Source organism: Trachypithecus francoisi, unplaced genomic scaffold (genome assembly GCF_009764315.1).
Source record: "Trachypithecus francoisi isolate TF-2019V2 unplaced genomic scaffold, Tfra_2.0 Lachesis_group20, whole genome shotgun sequence".
NCBI lineage: Eukaryota > Metazoa > Chordata > Mammalia > Primates > Cercopithecidae > Trachypithecus > Trachypithecus francoisi.
In genome coordinates this window covers 16,612,558-16,630,396 of record NW_022681466.1, presented here as the reverse complement: position 1 = coordinate 16,630,396, position 17,839 = coordinate 16,612,558, and positions in this window count along the sequence as shown.

Here is a 17,839-nt window from a genome sequence, read left to right as displayed (position 1 = left end):
TATGAGTTGAGCTGAGCCTTGAAGGTTGAAGAGGCATCTCTCATATAGAGAAGATGAAATAGTGCCCTGAATATATACTACGAATGAAAACACCAAGTACTTACCGAGCTCAGATTGGTAACATACATGAATAGAGTAGGTGAGTAAAGTAGCAGGGATTGTTGGCAGTCGTGGGAAAGTGGAAGGCCCTCGTCCTGCCTACAGGGCTTCTGCTGGAAAGACAAACTGGCCTAGATTCAGCCTCCATTTGCCCCTTCTGCTAGGTGCTTTTGTGCAGTGCACAACTCACACAACCTCACATGGCTGCCCTGCCCGGCCATCAGCTGCTTGTTGCCATACTGAAAAAGAGGGTTTGGTTTTGCCTCACTTTCCTTTTTCAATAGAAACCGGAAACCTGAATTTTTATGTAAAAATTTCCAATTTGTCAAATGCCATTGAAGCCAAACAAAAATCCAGCCTCAGGCTGGATCCACCATAGAGTTTCAGTTTGCAGCGCCGATGGGAACCAGTTCCCTGGGCACATGCTGCTCTCTCTCCTCCATACCACACAACACAGTCCTTTGCTGAGATTTGACAAGGGAGACACAATCATAGCTGAAACCCCCTACAGCTGCTGCAAAGCCCTTCAGAAAGATGAGACTGGCCTCTGAACCAGAGGAAAGCAACGTGGGGCTGTACAACAGCAGTCAGCCTGTGAGACTGATGGGTACAGCTTTAATTTATCGGTGCACCTTGTTTGGAGAAAGCTTCCCTGCCCTCTTGGCTGCCCCCACCTCCAACCCCTCCTGTTTTGCTAATGATAAATGACAAGCAGTAGACATTTATTAATTAAACCACCCGCTGTAGCCAGTGGTAAAACCCAAGGCCACATGCAGGGGAAGCATTCAAAGCATTCCTGCTGCCCCTGCCCAGGGCGCAGGCCCCAGGGTTATCCTTTGCTAGTGAGAGCAGGCCACAGCGACCACAGCCTCACACAACGGGCCTTCCTAGGATCTGTCTGGGTTCTGGCTGATAAATGGAAATCACCTCCATGGGCCACACAGTAATTAAACTCCTGGCATTCTTTTGACAAAAAAAAAAAAATGTTCCTCGTGGGACATTCCCACAAGCTGCTGAAGGTCTGGGACCTGCAAGCTCCCAGCTGATTACCAAGGAGTTTTTGAAGTTGGCCTTGACTGAGGATCAAAGGAGGATGGGAGTTCAGGGAATGAGGGTGGGGGTGGGAAATGCCTTAGAATTAGGTTGATCATGGCCTGTTGCGGTGGCTTATACCTCTAATCTCAGTGCTTTGGGAGGCAGAGGTGGGAAAATCACTTGAGCCCAGGAGTTTGAGACCAGCATGGGCAACATGGTGAGACCTTTTCTTAACAAAAAATTTAAAAATCAGCCTGGTGTAGTGGCACATGCCTGTGACCCCATCTACACGGGAGGCTGAAGTGCAAGGATTGCTTGAGTACAGGAGGTTGAGGATGCAGTGAGCTGTGTTTGCACCACTTCACTTCAGCCTGGACAACAGGAGACCCTGTCTCAAAAAAAAGGTGATCATTTGGTTGTTTAGCTTGAAGCACCCACATTTATTTCCCCAGGACTGAGATGGGCAGAGAGATAAAAGCAGGCCTTGAAGGCTCATTTATTTATATTTCTATTGTTTATTTGTTCACTGATGTACCCCAAATACCTAAAATAGAGCCTGGCACATAGTAGGTGCTCAGTAAATATTTGTTGACTGATTGGCTGGAGATGTGTTCATGTCAATTCTTAACAAAAGCAGTAATCAGGAGAAATTCCTAATTAAGGTCCTAGAACCAGTGGCTTCTAATTGTTTGTTGCCACAGGATTGTAAACACGTTGAAGATGAGGCCAGTGTCTTACTCAATTGACTGTCCCCAGAAGCAGGCACGATGCCCAGCCTAGGGCCTACACGCCGTGGTTTCTCAACAATATCAATTGTCTGAATGACTCAGGGGTAAACCATTTTTCAGTGCTGGTTCAGGCAGAGCTCCACTGGGATGTGACCTGCACACACTCTGGCAGTCCCCTGGGTTGCAGTGGTAGCAGCAGCAGAGTCATAAAGCCTGGGGATCAGAGCCACAGTGGATGTCACAGCTGGAAAGGCCTGAGATCTCAGCCAGTCCCTTGCTAAGCAGAAAGAAGAAATGAATTAGCTACAAATCTTGGGGTCTCTAAAAATGCAGCTTCATTTTTCTCTGTTTCTCCTAGAGACTCCCCATTCTGTCCAACTGCCAAAACCATTTATTTATAATCAATGTCAGCTGAAGTCAGTCATGTCAGACTTAAATTCAATCTATTCCAAATTGCCTCAACTTCCCTTGTCAGGGCATGTACTTAGTTCTAGTGGCTTCTGTGCCATAGGAGGGGAGCTGGAGGAGGGGGAGAGCTGAGCCATGGTCATCAGTATCTGTCTTCACTAGCCTCTTGGGCATGGTCACCCCATCTTGTTGGTGTCTGCTATATCCACATCTTTTGTTTTCTGTAGTAATTAGCCCACACACTCTGTGTGCTCCTGACCCTGCACCTGAGGCCCTCTCAGCCCAGCAGGCCCTGCCCAGCACCTTCTATTGGAAGCATTGGAAAACTAGCTGGACCCTCATACTGTAGGGACCCAGGAAGGCTCTGATTGACACTGAGTGCCATGATAGAACAGGGTTCCACCCACTCAGGGTTCCCGATGGACAGTGGACACAGTCTCCTTTGCACTCATATTTTCCCAATCGGTTGGGAGGATTCTGTTGGTGCCACCGCCAACCCCATTTTGATCTTTGTCACCCTGGTGAGCTATGTATGTGCATGATGGGGAGGGTCTCCCGCAACAAGGAAAGGAGTTACATTTGTCCATTTTCACACTGCTATAAAGAAATACCTGAGACTGGGTAATTTATAAAGAAAAGAGGTTTAATTGACTCATAGTTCCTCATGGCTGGGGAGGCCTCAGGAAACTTACAGTCATGGCGGAAGGGGAAAAGGCATGTCTTACATGGTGGCAGGTGAGAGAGAGTGTGTAGGAAGTGAAGGGGAAGAGCCGCTTATAAAACCATCAGATCTCATGAGAACTCACTCACTATCACCAGAACAGCATGGGGGAACCACCCTCATGATCCAGTCACCATCCAGCAGCTCTCTCCCTCAACACCTGGAAATTATAATTCAAGATGAGACTTGGGTGGGGACACAAAGCCTGACCATATCAGAGGTTGATCTTGCAGCATTTTATTCCCTGAATGTCACATGGGGAAATGGAGGTCAAGAAGGTGGAAAAGACTTGCCTAAGGCCACACAGCATGAGTGAGTGGCAACATTGGGCCAAGAGCCTGGGACTTGGTAAACCTCCCCTGAGCCCTCCTCCTGAACCAGGCCTTGTCTCGGGTTCTAGCACATGCAACTGCAACCAGCAGGGTATGTGTGATAGTCTTAAAACATGGTCACAAATTCTTTGATAGTCTTCCCATTGAGCGGTAGGGTCTGTCTCTCTCTTTTCTTTGAATATTGGCAGGTTTATTCTGCCAAGAGGCTGCTTCAATTAATTGAGTACCGAGAAGTGATGCTATATGACTTCCAAGCCTAAGTCATCTCAGGCCATCAGCTTCTGCCTTTGTTAATGGAACACTTGCCTTTGGAGTCCTGAGCCTCTGGGTAAAAAGTTCAACTATCCCAAGGCCACCATACTGTGAGGAAGCCCAAACTACATAGAGGGGCCATGTGAAGGCACTCTGGTTGACAGTCCCCACTGAGACGTCTCAGTCCAGGCACCAGGCATGTGAGGGAAGAAGCCCCCAGGTGATTTCAGCCCTCAGCCTTTCCAGCCACCTCCAGCCATTTGAGTCTTCACAACCCAGGCCCTAGACATTGGAGAGCAGAGAGAGACCACCCTATTGGGCCCTAGTCAAATTCTTAAACCTCTGAATCTGTGAGCCTAATAAAATGGTTGTTGTTTTATGCCACCAACTTTGGGGTGGCTTGCTACCCAGCCATCTTAACCTGCTGGATTGGTACCCCTTAAGTCTCTGATATCCATGCTTCTGCCCGGCCACTAATGAAGCCACATCTGTTCCCACCAGAAGACCACTGAGAAGGCCAGTGAGTGTGTGGTGGGTACCTTTGTTTGAAGGAAGTTGGGTGAAGGAAGTTGCTGACATGCATGACTGGTAACAAAAGAATGTACATCTGCGAAGGTTGTTCTGGAAGTATTTTAGGGAAGTAAAGGAAGGGGATTAAGACTCATTGACAACAGACTCCATTCCTCGCCTGGCCCGTCCTTATTCATTTATTCAACAAGGGGTCTATGAGCAACTACGAGGTGCCAGGCCCTGTGTTAAGATTCTGGGACATGGACACAGGCCTGGCCCTAGTGGTTCTCTTAGTCCAGCTAGAGACAAACATTAAACAGTGATTAATGTACATACTTTGAATGAAAAACTTAGGGCGTTCTGAGAGTGGGTAGAGACCTATTTAATCCTCATAATATCCTTCTGAGGTGGGCACCATCCTTTCTATTTTGCAGGGTAATACTAAGGCTCAGAGGGGTTAAGTGACCTTCCCAAGGTCACCCAGCAGGGGAGACACCAGAGTGCAAAGAAGCAGCCCCTACCCACCCAATGCAGCCAGGACAGCAGGGGCATAAATGGCCAGCTAAGCAGGAGACTCCTCAGGCCAACAGGGGCACGGTGGGGACAGCACCCTCAGACTGGCAACCTCTGAGGGAACGGCATTAACCCCTGGGAAGCCAGGGGTTAATCCCTGGCTTGTTAATCCATCAAGGCTTGTTAACAAGCTTGTTAATCCAGCAAACCTGCACTTCTCAAGAAAAAATGGCCCTCTACTGGGAGGGGATGATTGAGCTCCAATCACCTAGCAGTCCCTGGGCAGCCACACTCACCATCTATAAAATGAGGGCAGAAATAGAGGGTGGGAGGTATGGTAACCATCCAGAGGCAGTGGCTGGGACTCCTAACCCATTCCTTGATTCTGAGTCCCCAAGGGCCAGTGGAGGGGCATCAGGAGGTGAGATAGGACATGCAGACAACCCCCCTCCAAGAGATGTCATAGAGAAGTGGGTTTCAGACCTTGAGGTGTGGAAGCTCCTGGAGAATAGGTGAAAATGCTGATGCTTGGCCCCACCCTGAAGGATTTGGGTTCATCTGGTCTGGAGTGAAGCCCAGGCATCTGTGGGATTTTTTTTTTTTTTGAGACAGAGTCTTGCTCTATTGCCCAGGCTGGAGTGCAGTGGTGCGATCTCAGCTCACTGCAAACTCTGTCTCCTGGGTTCAAGCGATTCTCCTTCCTCAGCCTCCTAAGTAGCTAGGATTACAGGCACCTGCTACCACACCTGACTAATTTTTGTATTTTGAGTAGAGACGGGGTTTCACCATGTTGGCCAGGCTGGACTGGAACTCCGAGACTTAAGTGATCCGCCCGCCTTGGCCTCCCAAAGTGCTGGTACAGGCCTGAGCCACTGTACTCAGCCAAAAATGTTTATCTTTAGATGAGCTTTTAATAGAGTTCTTCAAATACCCAAAAGAGTAGGGAAAACTAGGATGCTGAAGATGAAATAAGTGACTAGGCAAATAAATCATTAGGGAAATTGGCTTCAGGCTCAAGGTATTGTTCCCCACTGTGCTGGGCAAGTTACTTGTCCATTCCCAGTTTCAGTTTCCTCCACTTGAAAAATGGAGCTAATAAATTTGATTTCGCCGGGCATGGTGGCTCATGCCTGTAATCCTAGCATTTGGGAGGCTGAGGTGGGTGGATCACATGAGGTCAGGAGTTCGAGACCAGCCTGGCCAATGTGGTGAAACCGCATTTCTACTAAAAAAAATACAAAAAATTAGCTGGGCGTGGTGGCGCATGCCTGTAGTCCCAGCTACTGTGGAGGCTGAGGCAGGAGAATTGCTTGAACTTGGGAGGTGGAGGTTGCAGTGAGCCGAGATCACACCACTGCACTGGGCTTGGGTGAGTGCAGAGTGAATGAGACTGCCTCAAAAAAAAAAAAAAGAAAAAAAAAAAAGATTTCACAGTGTAGTCGTGAGGACGTTGTAAGAGGGTGTGAGCTATGTGCCAGGTGGGTGGTAAACGTTCAATAGATGCTACTTTCCTTCCTTCCTGAGCATTTGGACCACACAGAGACCTCCCTGCTCTTGGCTTTGGCTTTAAGGAGCTTGTGGTCACTGAAAGGATTTCGCACTGGAAGTACATGCATTCGAAATGGATACCTAAGTGTATATTTTCTGGTGTAAACTATATGTCGACTCTAACTTTAGCCTGGGGGAGCTTTATTATTTGTCTCCCTTTCATGAAAGCTATAATAGAGGAAGAGAAAACCCTGCCTCTCACATTCCGATTCCTAAATGCATAATTTATAATTTTCTGGGATATTATTTAAGTTTATTTTAGTGCTGGATACACACCATCCCCGTGGGGTGCTTATTTAAGTTTCGGGTGGGCTCTGGAAAGGCCTGGAATGCCTCAAAAGGAGGGAAGAAGATTCTTTCCATTCATTAAACAGCAGGGCCTGGGGTCTTTGCAGGTTCTAGGGCTTAGAAGTTTCCTCAACACCAACTGAGGAGTCCCAGGGCGGGAGCTGAACTCACACCAAGCTCTACTTCACATGTCCTGAAGGTTTGACAGTTGGGCCTCTTTCTGGCTTTTGCATCCTCTGCTCATACTAAGGCCAGCAGAGGGACAGGTTGGACCACGGTCTGTCTGGGGGCTCCATCTTCCTCTTTTTCTCTCAGTAGGCATCAGGCCAGCTGCCCATACCTGGTGCCCAGGTATGAGAAGAGACCTTTGGCTTTCACCAGGTTCTTGAGCGGGTCAGGGACCTCCAAAAGGATAAATGCCATTGGTCAGATAGTCACTGTCTACCTCCCTCCCATCCATTTCCTGCCTTCAACCCCTGTTCTTGGGACAAGTCCTTCGCTAGCATTCAATGGCAGATCCCCGAGGAAGGCCCCAGGCTTGCTGAACATCCTTCAAGGAAGACTTCAGCTCCTGGCCCTGCAGTGAGTGTGTTGTTAGCAGCAGAGGGGCTGAGCGAGGCAGTGGGATGGGGCTCTTCTTTTTTTTTTTCTGGTTGCAAATTATAAACTCCCAAATGCTGGAGCTTCAGACTGAGGTTCACAAACTTTAGTGTGAAGAACAGTCAAGTGTGCTTTGAAAAGCACCCCAGGAGATGCTGATGCAGGTGGACACTTAAAGAAATACTGGTTGATAAAGTTTCTTTCTTTCTTTCTTTCTTTTTGAGACGGAGTCTCGCTCTGTGGCCCAGACTGGAGTGCAGTGGGGCCATCTCACTTAACCACAACCTCCACCTCTGGGGTTCAAGCGATTCTCCTGCCTCAGCCTCCTGAGTTGCTGGGATTATAGGCATGCGCCACCATGACCAGCTAATTTTTGTATTTTTAGTAGAGACGGGGTTTCGCTATGTTGGTCAGGCTGGTCTCAAACTCCTGACCTCAGGTGATCCGCCCATCTTGGCCTCCCAAAGTGCTGGGATTACAAGTGTGAACCACCACACCCGGCAGTAGTTGATAGTTTCTAGAAAGCTTTTCCAAGTTACTGGCTGTTTTTGAACTGTTCGAGCTTAAAAACAAGTAGGCACCCTTTAGGAAGGCCAATTGTGAAGCAGAAGTCCCATTCCCAAGGAGGGCATGCCTGTGAGCACGTTAACGGCAGCAGTGGCAGCTAGCAACCACTTTTGTAGCCCTACTGTGCACCAGACACTGTTCTAAGCACTCATAAACATTAATCTAAACCTCCCAACAGCCCCACATGCCAGGATACCCGTACCTCTATTTCAGGAAAGGCCATCTGGACCCTGCAGGAGGGCAACAGGGACAGAACAAACAGAGCCCTGTAGGTGAAAAGGAGGAACGGGAGGCTGGAGAAGAATGGGGAGCATTAGAGATCATAAAATGTGGTAGACAGAATAATGGTCCACAGATGTTGACATCCACATCCCTGAAACCTGTGAATGTTACCTTATCTTACCTTATGTGGCAAAAGGGACTTTGCAGGTGTGATTACATTAAGAATCCTGAGATGTGAAGATCATTCTGGATTATCCAGAATAATCCAAGTGGATTAGGGGAACCCAATATCATCACATTTAAGGGTCCTTAGATGTGGAAGAGAGGGGTAGAAGGGTGAGTCAAGGGGGTGCCATGAGAGAAGATGGAAGGGGTCACAAGCCAAGGAATGCAGGCCACTTCTAGGATCTGCAAAAGGCGAGAATACGTGGTCTCTCCAGATAGGAGCACAGCCCTGCTGGAACCTGGATTTTAGCCCCGTGAGACCCATTTTACACTTGTGACCTTTAGAGTTGTAAGGTCATTAATTTGTGTTGCTTTAAGCCTCTAAGTTTGTGGTAATTTGTTGCAGCAGCCGTAGAAAACTAGTGGAAGGAAGAAAAAGAGCATTAAGAGAGATTTCCCACTTTGCTTTGAAAAGTGGCTGGAAATAGATGGGGCAACAGGGAGAAGATGGCCTACAGCAGAACGGGGGAGAAAGTCTTCTTCTGTGACTGAGGAAGAGTGAGGCTTCTAAACGGCCTTCAGGAAAAAGTTTGTGCCATGATGCTTTTCAGAAGAGAGTAGAGATCAATCAATCTCTGTGCTGTGTTCTTACATGAAGTATTTGGGAGGGAAGGGTTGTGGTGAGTCACTTGTAATTTTTTTTTTTAAATCCCTGCCACTCCCAGTTTTCCAGATAGCTGAGGAAAGGCTGGGGTTCAAATCCCATAGAAACCAACATCATTCAATTGGTACATTTTCTAAAATGTACATAAAACATCTAGGAGGACTTCATAACAACTAAGAGCAATCAACTGCTAATGCACTGAGTGCTTATTTTTTCCAGGCACTGTATCAGGCATGCTGCTTCATTTAAATTTTGCAGGGACTTTTGAAGTAGGTCCTACCGTGATTTCCATTTTGCAGGTGAAAATCATCACATTGAGATGTGGCCCTTCAGCCTTCGCCCTTTGATATGGTTTGGCTCTGTGTCTCCACCCAAATCTCTTCTTGAATTGTACTCCCATAATCCCCATGTGTTGTGAGAGGGATCTGGTGGGAGATAATTGAATCATGAGGGCAGTCTCCCCCATACTGTTCTCGTGATAGTGAATAAGTCTCACGAGATCTTATGGTTTTATCAGGGGTTTCCACTTTTGCGTCTTCCTCATTCTCACTTTGCCTGCTGCCATCCATGTGAGACAGGACTTGCTCCTCCTTGCCTTCTGCCATGATTATGAGGCTTCCCCAGCCATGTGGAACCGTAAGTCCAATTAAACCTTTCTTTTGTAAATTGCCCAATGTCGGGCATGTCTTTATCAGCAGCGTGAAAATGGGCTAGGCCGGGCGTGGTGGCTCAAGCCTGTAATCCCAGCACTTTGGGAGGCCGAGACGGGCGGATCACGAGGTCAGGAGATCGAGACCATCCTGGCTAACCTGGTGAAACCCCATCTCTACTAAAAAATAAAAAAAAAAATTAGCCGGGCGAGGTGGTGGGCGCCTGTAGTCCCAGCTACTTGGGAGGCTGAGGCAGGAGAATGGCGTAAACCTGGGAGGCGGAGCTTGCAGTGAGCTGAGATCCGGCCACTGCACTCCAGCCTGGGCGACAGAGCAAGACTCCATCTCAAAAAAAAAAAAAAAAAAGAAAATGGGCTAATACACCCTTCTTCCTCTTTGCTAAAATACCCTTTTGATGGTGATCACGAATTGGCCTTTGTGTGCAGGAAGTTTTGACTGGTCTGCCAATGCCTTCCTTTCCTTTCCAGCTATGAATGGTTTTAAAAAATATCAATGCCAAGGCCCCACCTCATAACCATTAAATACAAAGCTCTGGTAGGGGCCTAGGTGTTTCTTTTTTTTTTTTTTTTTTTTTGAGATGGAGTCTCTCTCTGTTGCCAGGCTGGAGTGCAGTGATGCAATCTCAGCTCACTGCAATCTCCGCCGCCCCGATTCAAGAGATTCTCCTGCCTCAGCCTCCCGAGTAGCTGGGACTACAGGCACGTGCCACCACGCCTGATTAATTTTTTATATTTTTAGTAGAGACAGGGTTTTGCCGTGTTAGCCAGGATGGTCTCAATCTCCTGACCTCATAATCTGCCTGCCTCCACCTCCCACAAGTGCTGGGATTACAGGTGTGAGCCACCGCTCCCAGCTGGGCCCAGGTGTTTCTTAAAAGCTCTCAGGTGATTCTAATGTTGCAGTCAGGGATGAGACCATTTTTAAGGCAATCTGGATGACTCCTTTCCCCTTAGCTAGGGGTTTGCCTGTAAACTATTCTGACCAAGGAGGCATGAAGTTTTCTGTTTCTGGATGTTGTCATCTGCAAATGACAGGAAGGAACCTAGGATCTGAACATGCTGCTGAGCTGCCTGAGTAGCTCACCTGGATCCACCCTATTTCTTTTTTTTTTTTTTTTTTGGAGACGGAGTCTTGCTCTGCCACCCAGACTGGAGTGCAGTGGCTGGATCTCAGCTCACTGCAAGCTCCGCCTCCCGGGTTTACGCCATTCTCCTGCCTCAGCCTCCCGAGTAGCTGGGACTACAGGCGCCCGCCTCGTCGCCCGGCTAGTTTTTTGTATTTTTAAGTAGAGACGGGGTTTCACCGTATTAGCCAGGATGGTCTCGATCTCCTGACCTCGTGATTCGCCCGTCTCGGCCTCCCAAAGTGCTGGGATTACAGGCTTGAGCCACCGCGCCCGGCCGATCCACCCTATTTCTAGACTTCTTGTTATATGATGAATAAATGTCCTCCTGGTTTAAGACAGGAGTTGGCAAATATGACCCAAGAGCCAAATCTGGCCCACTGCTTGATTTTGTAAATAAAGTTTTATTGGAATACAGCCATGCCCATTTGTTTATGTATTGTCTACATATTGTTTAGTGCTACAGTGGCAGGGATGAGTAGTCATGACAGAGACCTTATGGCCTGCAAAGCCTCAAATATTTACTCTCTGGCCCTTGGCCCTTTACAGAAAAAGTTTGCCAACTTCTGGTCTAAGGGTCTTTTTGTGGGCCTTTCTATTACTTGCAGTCAAGGGTATCTGTTAGTTTGGGAGTTTAGCTTCCCCAAGGTGGCATTGTTAGTGATGGAAAATTTTGTCCTCTTTAAGCCATTTTTCATGAGAGAATAATTACAGACTGATCTTTCAGGGATTCCAATAATATCAGCCAATCCTACTGCCCACAGGGATATGGGATCACACAGGCTGGGGCTTCAGATAGGCCTGGATTTATGTCCTGGTTTTATCATATAGAACCAATTGTCTTTGAAAAGTGACTTAATCTTCTAGTCCTCAACTTTCTCATCTAAAATGAGGACAGTTATATCTACACAAAGGATGGGTACCCTCAGGGAAGCAATCCAGACAAAGGAATCAGTGCAAGCAAAGGAAGCAAGGTGAGAAGTCTCCAGCTACATATGGAGAGCAGGAAGCTGCTCTGCCTGACCTAAGCCAAGAGCATAGAAAAGAGGTCATGGGGCACACTGTGGTGAAGATAGGCTGGCATTTGTTGCATAATAATTTCTCCAGTTGTCTTGGGTTTCTGAGAAGGAGCTTCTAAACCCTTGGAATTTCCCAAGTGATAGGAATGTCTTTGTTATTCATAGTGACCCACTGGGACCATGCCTGAGTCTATACTAACAAGGTGACTCATGGTGGGCCCCTAGATAGTTTCAAGATGGGGACTAGTCATTAGGAACCAACCAAATGACTAGAGGGTTGGAGTTTTGAGCCAGATGATATCAGCCTGACCTCCAGGGAGGGAAGGAGGTTAGAGATTGAGTTCAATCACATGGCCAATTATTTGATCAGTCATGCCTTGTGATGAAACACCAGTAAAAACTCTGGACATCAAAGCTCAGTTGAGCCTCCTGGTGGGTGAACACCAATGTGCTATGAGGGTAATGCATCCTGACTCCATGGGGAAAAGATATGGAAGCTCTGTGTTTGGGATCCTCCCAGACCTCACCCTATGGATCTCTTCATTTGGCTGGTCCTGATTTGTACCCTTTATAATAAAACTGTAATGGTAAGTATAGCACTTTGCTGAGTTATGTGAGTCACTGTAGCAAATTATCAAATATGAGGGGTTGTGGGAATCCCCATATTTGTAGCCAGTTGATCAGAAGTGCAGATGGCCTGGGAAACCCCATATCATGTAGGGTCTCTGAAGTGAGGGCAGTCTTGTTGAAGACTATGTCCTTAACCTGTGGAGTCTGTACTAACTCCAGGTAGTTGACACTGCAAAAGTAGGTACTGCTGTATTGCAGAGCTGGATTCATGAATGCCTGTTTCCAGACTTGGATTTAATTTGGTTGGTGGTGGGGAGACATAGAAGGTTTATGAGCAGATGAATGACAGGATTGGTAACTGAGATTCTGGAGAATAATTGGGCAGCAATAAAGGTTATGTAGAGCTCTCCCTGAGTCACAGGATCCCTTGGTCATGCACTCTCAACTTTGACACGTGATACTGGTCACCAAAGATGCTTCCTTTCAAAAATGAACAGCAGCTATAAAGGAACTCACATATATTGGTAGGGTTGGAGCCATCCCGGGGCAAGCCAGGCCCAGGAGCTACAGGAAATCCTCACTTCTGGAAGCAGAAGGTCAGTTGCTTCTTCCTGGACCACACCCTCTGCAGACATGGGCTCATGGAGGAGTCCTGGAGGCATACACAGCCCAAGCCTTTGCTTTCCACCATAAGGGGATGGCAGCAGAATCTGGGTACAGCTTCCTCTTGGAGGTTTGGGGAACCTGGTGACATTCAGGAGCCCCCTTTTTTAAACCTTGTGTTCCCTCCAGCTTGCTTCTTTCCAGCAACAGCTAGCCATTGGGGCATTGTATTTCAGTCTTTCTGGGGCATCCCCTACAAGATACGCAATGGCACTGCTTGCTCTCTCTCCCTGGATCTGATTTAGCCTTCCCTGAAACCCTGCCCAAGGTGATGACATACACGTTCGGACTTAACCACATCCATGGTCATTCCAGTCACAAACACAAAGGGTGCTATGAATTCTTTCCATGAAAAATAATTTCCATTGTATTGTTTCTGTCATCACTCATTTCATGATAAGTCAGTTAAAATAGCCAGTCTGAGTCTGTCATTGATCCCAAGAGCCCCATAGTCACGTCCTTAACTTATTGATGGTTTTAGGTCTTAATTGTTAGCAGCAAAGTTTCTTTTCAGGAATTCTGTTTTCTCATTGACTTTGATGAGAAAGAAAATTTAGAGAGATGCTAGCGAAAAAATGTCATTGCCCTCAAAGAAGTAGCAGTCTTTTTTCTTTAATATACATTGTGCATCAAGCAAAATCATTTTCTGAGAACTAGTTCCAGATTGCATCCAGTGTCATGGGTTGTGTGTTTTATTTATTTATTTTCATATTGAGATATAATTCACATACCATAAAATTCACCATTTGAAAGTATACAATTCAGTGGTTTTAGTATATTCAAAAGACTGTACAACCATCACCACTAATTCCAGAACATTTTCATGACACAAAAAAGAAAATTCATCCTCATTAGCAGTCACTCTCCACTTCTGCTGTCTTACATTCCCTGACAACAACTAATCTCTCTTCCATCTCTATGTACTTGCCTATTCTGGACATTTCATGTAAGTGGAGTCATATAATATGTGGCCTTTTGGTCTGGCTTGTTTTACTTAGCATGTTTTCAAGGTTCATCCATGTCATGAGATATATCTGTGCTTCATTTCACTTCATAGTTGCATAATATTCTATTGTATGTGATGTAGGGCAGGTGAGCCCCAAATTGGGACTTAGCCCATGAGGGTTTTTGGCTTTGCCCAGGAAAGAATTCAAGGGCAAGCCAGGGGTAGAAAACAGCTTTATTGAAGCAGCAGTGTTAGAGCTCTGTGACTACTCCTGCAGAACAGGGCTACTCCATAGGCAGAGAGTAGCAGCTCAGGGCGTTTTGCAGTCATATTTATACCTACTTTTAATTATATATAGATTAAGGGGTAGTTTATGCAGAAATTTCTAGGGAAGGGGTGGTCACTTTTGGGTCAGCTGGTCATTGCCATGGAAAGAAGTGGTAACTCCTGGGTGTTGTCATGGCAATGGTAAACTGACATGGCACACTGGTGGGCATATCTTATGGAAAGCTGGTTCTGCCCCTTCCTTGTTTTAGCTAGTCCTCAGTTTGGTGTCTGACCTTCATCTCTGGAGTCGAGTCTCACTTCCTACCTCATATGGATATACCATAATGTGTATATCCATTCATCAATTGATGGATATTGTATTGTTTCCAATTTTTGGCTATTATGAATAGTGCTGCTATGAACATTCATGTGCAAGTTTCTGTACTGACATATATTTTCACATCTCTTGGCTATATACATAGGAGTGGAATTGACATGTCATATAGTAAACTCTATGTTTAACCTACTGAATTAGAGTATCTGGGACTAGGGCCCAGCAATCTGTTTTAACAGCTCTCCAGGTGATTCTATGATCACCACAATTTGAGAGGCACTGCCCTACAGTAAGGGGCAGTAAACAGCTAGGTAGTAAATATTGGGGTTTGCAGGCCAAGAATCAAAACTGAGGATGTTAGGTAGGCACTTATTTGATAAGAGTTTTTCTGTTTTGGAATTTGTTTCGAAATTTGATAACAAATTTCCAAAAATTTTTATTGACAAATTGAAAAATATAATCATAATCATTGGTAACAGGGTTGTTTCTGTTTGTTGGTTTTTGGTTTTTTGAGACAGGGTCTCGCTCTTCCTCCCAGGCTTGATTGCATAGCTCACTGCCACCTTGACCTCCTGGGCTCAAGTGATCCTCCCAAGTAACTTGGAGCTACAGGCATGCACCAGCACACTGGCTACTTTTAAAATTTTTGTAGAGACGAGATCTCCCTATGTCGCCCAGGTTGGTCTCAAACTCCTGGGCTCATGTGATCCTCCCACTTCAGCTTCCCAAAGTGCTGGGATTATAGGCGTGAGTCACTGCGTCCTGCCAGGAACAGTTTTTTGTAATGCAGGTTTGCTAATGAGAAGAATGTGTTTGGTTTTTTGTTTTGCTTTGTTTTGTTTTTTTGCAGGGTTGGGAGGGCAACATTTTACTTAATTGGGATTCAGAGTTGGTGTTCCCTGTCATCAAATCAATTGCAGATATTCATCTGTAAAAACTATTCTGCTGGTCGGCACGGTGGCTTATGCCTGTAATCCCAGCACTTTGGGAGGCCAAGGCGGGCGGATCATCTAAGGCAGGGAGTTCGAGACCAGCCTGACCAACAAGGAGAAACCCTGTTTCTAGTAAAATACAAAATTAGCTGGGCATTGTGGTGCATGCCTGTAATCCCAGCTACTCGGGAGCTGAGGCAGGAGAATCGTTTGAACCCGGGAGGTAGAGGTTGCAGTGAGCTGAGATTGCACCACTGCACTCCAGCCTGGGCAACAAGAACAAAACTCCGTCCCAAAACAACAACAACAACAACAACAACAACAAAAACCATTCTTCTCTCATGGGCTGTGAAGTAATAAGCCGTGGGCCAGACTTGGCCTGTGACTCTATGGTGTCAACTAGTTCTGGTGCATAGCAGCCCCCAAAGTTTTAGCAGCATAGTTAGTGGAGAGCTGTGGCTTTTGCCTCCATCTCAATTTTCCTTTGAGCAAATTACCTCTCCTGAGAGTCTGGTTGGGGTTGTCAGTTGTGGGGTTCTGGCACCTCCCATCCCGGCCCCAGCTAGAGCAGGTAGGCCCACAGGAATTTGAATCTGGAGGGAGTTATCAGTGGTGGAGAGTAGAGGCTGCAGGAATCTTCATATAAGTGGAGTCATATAATATGTGGTCTTTTGGTCTGGCTTCTTTCACTTAGCATGTTTTCAAGGTTCATCCATGTCGTGGGATATATTAGTGCTTCATTTCACTTTTGATGGCAGGGCCCTGAATTAAGTCCTGCCCTGAGGATTACACTGTTACTTCTAAGCCTTGTGGGATTCCTGAGAATTGCATCCCATCTGCCCCTGCTCTAAAATCTACACAGCCTTTGCCATATCCATTTATTGATCTGGCTCAGCAACATCGACTAATGATGCTTAAATCCTGGGCAGGTATACTTGAAGTGGCCCCAGAGATTAAAGATCTGGATGTTCTCCCTCCAGCAACAGCTCCACTGCCCCACAGCCTGGGGATTTTCTGTTCTGTTTGTTATTAATCACTTATTTATTGCATTATTATATGTGACCAAAATGGGATCCTCTCTTGCCCTATTTGGGTCATGATATTGTAAAGTGGTACCCATCTTCTAGAAAGCAATCCAGCAATATATGGGAAGAGCCACAGAAATGTCCCCCTTGGAGAAAAGAAATAATCCTAAGTAGAGAAAAATGTATTTGAGCAAAGTTGTTCATGGCTGCATTCTGCCCTTCCATGTCCAGAAATGGATAAAAGCTGAATCTACTGCCAGCAAGTACCACCTCCACTCATTCAGGATGCAGAGGGTCCCCACCACTGGGTTGCCCCACCATTGGGTTGCCTTCCAGAAAACAGCTTCCATGATGCCCAGTAATCTCTGTTTCCCTTGATCTCTCTCTTCTCCTTCCTTGTCTAAGTTTCTTCTCTTAGAAAAGGAGCTTCTTCATCCCTTTTGGTCAGTAGCCAGCAAATCTGGATTGCTCCCCATGGCCCTTGTGCACAAGGTAGATAGAACCACCTGCTCCACATCCTCCCATCCTCTGAGTGGAGGGGCCTTGAGATAATCCATTTCCCTTACAGTAGATTCTTGATGTATCACTCTAATGATTTATGAGGTTAAAAGGCCCCCTTCTCAGTAGGGGTGAGGTTAAAAGATTCCCTCCTCAGTAGGGATAAGCATAGAGAGGGAAAATGGGTTGTCAGGGCCAGAGAATCCCATCCACCACATTTACAATAGTGAAAATATTAGAAGCCATCAGATGTTCCAAACACCTCTTGTACCAGCCAAGGGGGCTGACCCAAGGCAGGATCCCAGGAGCTAGGGTTGAGTGGGTGGGGGAGGCACTCCAGGCAGCAAAGCATCAGATCTGAGTATGGGTGCCAGACTCAGCCTAAGAAGCTAGGCCAAAGCCCAGTTCTAGAGAAGCAGCCTGGATAAGCTGTTTTATTTTGTTTTTAATTGGTTGTAGACACAAGAGGAATATGGAGAGCCATTGGCTCAGGTCTCAATGGGTGTCAAATTTAGACTTCTGCTATTTTTTTCTTCAAGTGCAATTGCATATTTAGTCCCAGAGAGTGACTCTGACAAGACCCAAAGAGAACATTTGTCATTTGGCCTTGACCTTGTCTCCACCTCTGGAGAGTTGGTATCACCTGTGGTACCTTATTTGTACATTTCTCGTGAGTTTCATAACAATGTTATACCACATTACTGGTGAAAGGAATATTAATTTGTTCAGTGTAAACATTGAAATACTTGACAACCTTTTATTTTTAATTTTAATCTGTTTATTTGTTTTGAGACTGGATTATGAGACTGGCTAATATTTGTATTTTGGGTAGAGATGGGATTTTACCATGTTGCCAAGGTTGGTCCTGATCTCTTGAGCTCAAGAAATTGGCCGCCTGTAATCCCAGCGCTTTGGGAGGCCGAGGCGGGCAAATCACGAGGTCAGGAGATCGAGACCATCCTGGCTAACATGGGTAAACCCCATCTGTACTAAAAATACAAAAAATTATCCAGGCAAAGTGGCGGGTGCCTGTAATCCCAGTTACTTGGGAGGTTGAGGCAGGAGAATGGCGTGAACCCGGGAGGCAGAGCTTGCAGTGAGATGAGATTGCGCCATTGCACTCTAGCCTGGACGACAGA